The following is a 2,270-nucleotide window of genomic DNA, read 5'->3' as shown; positions in this document are numbered from 1 at the left end:
CTTCAACACAGAGCATCTTCAGAAGACAAGTTGATAAAATAAATTTTAAAAATCTGTATTGTTCCATACAAGTGTGTAAAAAATGTAAAAATGCTTTACATTTACTCACTTAATGGAACCACTTGACATAACGTGTTAAAGTCAATCCAATGCATGATTTTTGAGTGCACAGAGATTTGTGTTGGTCTTTTTCTGTTCTCTTCTAATTGTCTCATTTTATTTTATTTGCTAAAGAAAAAGACTGTATTGCCTTATTGTACTAAACGTCTACACTGGCTTTTCTTTTCAGACCCAGAGGCAAACCTTCAACTTTCATTGATTTCTGGGACAAACACAAACTCAGTTCCAGTTGATGTGCTGGCTATTCCATAACCCCTATTTACTTTTCTCAGTCTTTCTTGTATTGATTATTGACATTTTTAGTTGATCTTCAGGGCTGTAGTCTTGTAATCCTGAGGCTGCAGACAGGAGCTGCCCTTCTGCAATCTTATAACCTAATCTGCTGCCTTTGACTCCATTATTTTTGTAAATTAGAGCTTATGTTTATTACCAATAAGGATTAAATTAGAGTAAATGAACTCACAGTTACTCTTTCAGCAGCTGACATGTTAACGCTCAGCTGTAAACACCCATGCACAGGACAAACATTACATCAACATCCATCTGATCCGCATGCAGCGACAATTTTATTGCGCTCGTAAAAACGCTCACAACTGCCCTTTAAGCACATTGTATTTTCAGAAGACGTTTTCAAAAGGCTTAAATTACACTCAAACGGCATCAAGATGAATGGATTGGCAGCAGCAGTATGGGACCCCTGTTTTTTTTCTTTTCCTTGTTTAAACAGGGAATTTTTCTCTGCTTGGCCGTGCCAAGAGCAGGAGGAGAAAATCAACTCCATTCAACTATTTGCCAACTCCCTTTAGAAACATTTAATAGTAATAAAATTTATGGCTCCAGTTTCCAAAGGATACTGCCAGCGAAGTTCATCTCTTCAAACGGGGTTGTAAATGCTACCATTGTTTCACTTTTTGATTTACGACTTCATTTTCACTGAGGTTTGAGACGTTTAAAGCCCGTAGGAAGGATATAACCATTATGTATGCCCATTTAGCAACCAACGTACTGATCCGTTTGTACACGCAGTCAGTTCAGTGCGAAACAGAAAAGGAAGAAGATGCTCTGTCATCTGGATGAGCGATGAAACTACCAGGCGGTTTGCAGGAATCTGTGGAGCAGGAGCTCAGATTGAGTTGCCATGTGTTAGAGATGTCTCAGGAAAGTTTTACAGCATGAACTCATATGTCACGTCTGTCAGCTGCGTTATGTTATTACATTTTATTTTGKTTAAAATTGCCATTCTTAGAGTGTGTTTTAGGAGGTGAACAGAACAATAAAAGTGATTGGAGGGATCATGCTGGGATTTTAGGTGGAGSTGAGTCATTTCATCACTCAGACTTTGTGTCATTTCCTCACACTTAAAAAACTTCTCTTTTTTACAGTTTTTCCATTACTGTTTAATTCAGGAGATATCATAAAACGCTGTTAGTCATACCATGGATCACAGTTCAAAATGTGAACCTTTTACTGTACGATGTGGACTTGAGCATAATAAGGTCATTAAAACGTGGCGCAGTGGAGGTGGGTTTGAAAGRGGGAAAGGGATTCGTGGTGAGGGTGAGTTATGGAGCATCAAGGAGCCGTAAAACCCAGTGATGAATTAGGACGTTTTTTTTTCTCTTTCTCTTTTTCATCCTGACACGAGGAAGGAAATGCTTTTTGTTTTCTTAAGGATGTGCTATTTTCCTGTCTCGGATCCTCCTGCTGAATCCTCAGGCCATCAAACGGAGGATTTAAAGGTCTTTGGCGGCAGTTAGAGCTCCCCGCAGAAACTTCCTCGTGGTGCCGAGAGGCGACTCCTGGAGCCCAGAGGGAGGAAGACCAATTTGCGGGAAAAGAAAGAGAGGATATTTAAAAAAATGTACAGACTCGTTCCTGATGCCTAAAACTTTGGTAATTACAGGCCTGGTAAGTACCTGGTCTACGTACATATAAGCACCAAGTATGTAACCTTAAGTACCATGTACATACTCTGTAAATATTCTGTGAATATCAGGTATGGCCTCCTTAAGCGTATGCTAGTATTCTGTAAGTAACAAACATGTGCCAGGTACATACCCCTGTAGTACCAGGCAGGTACTATAACACCCCTTAAAGGGGCAATGTCATGTAAAATCAACTTTTTTGAGTTTTATATCATGTTATAATAT

The 2,270-nt window shown here is 39.3% G+C and overlaps 1 long non-coding RNA gene across 3 annotated transcripts in view; it reads right to left on the bottom strand.

Annotated features, from left to right (window-relative positions):
• LOC106522451 (uncharacterized) overlaps nucleotides 1-2,270 on the bottom strand; it is a 118,687-nt gene that overhangs the window by 70,126 nt on the left and 46,291 nt on the right. For 2 of the 3 annotated variants that reach the window (XR_001310789.1, XR_001310791.1), the window contains one exon: nucleotides 959-1,919. The exons of the other annotated variant lie outside the window; for it this stretch is intronic. This is a non-coding gene — a long non-coding RNA (uncharacterized LOC106522451). Of the gene's footprint in view, nucleotides 1-958; nucleotides 1,920-2,270 lie in introns of those variants that run through there. 3 annotated transcript variants of the gene reach the window in all.

The sequence above is a fragment of the Austrofundulus limnaeus genome, unplaced genomic scaffold (genome assembly GCF_001266775.1).
Source record: "Austrofundulus limnaeus strain Quisiro unplaced genomic scaffold, Austrofundulus_limnaeus-1.0 Scaffold129, whole genome shotgun sequence".
In the NCBI taxonomy this organism is placed as follows: domain Eukaryota; kingdom Metazoa; phylum Chordata; class Actinopteri; order Cyprinodontiformes; family Rivulidae; genus Austrofundulus; species Austrofundulus limnaeus.
Note: the sequence above shows the minus strand (reverse complement) of the source record. Positions and strands in the feature narration are given on the sequence as shown.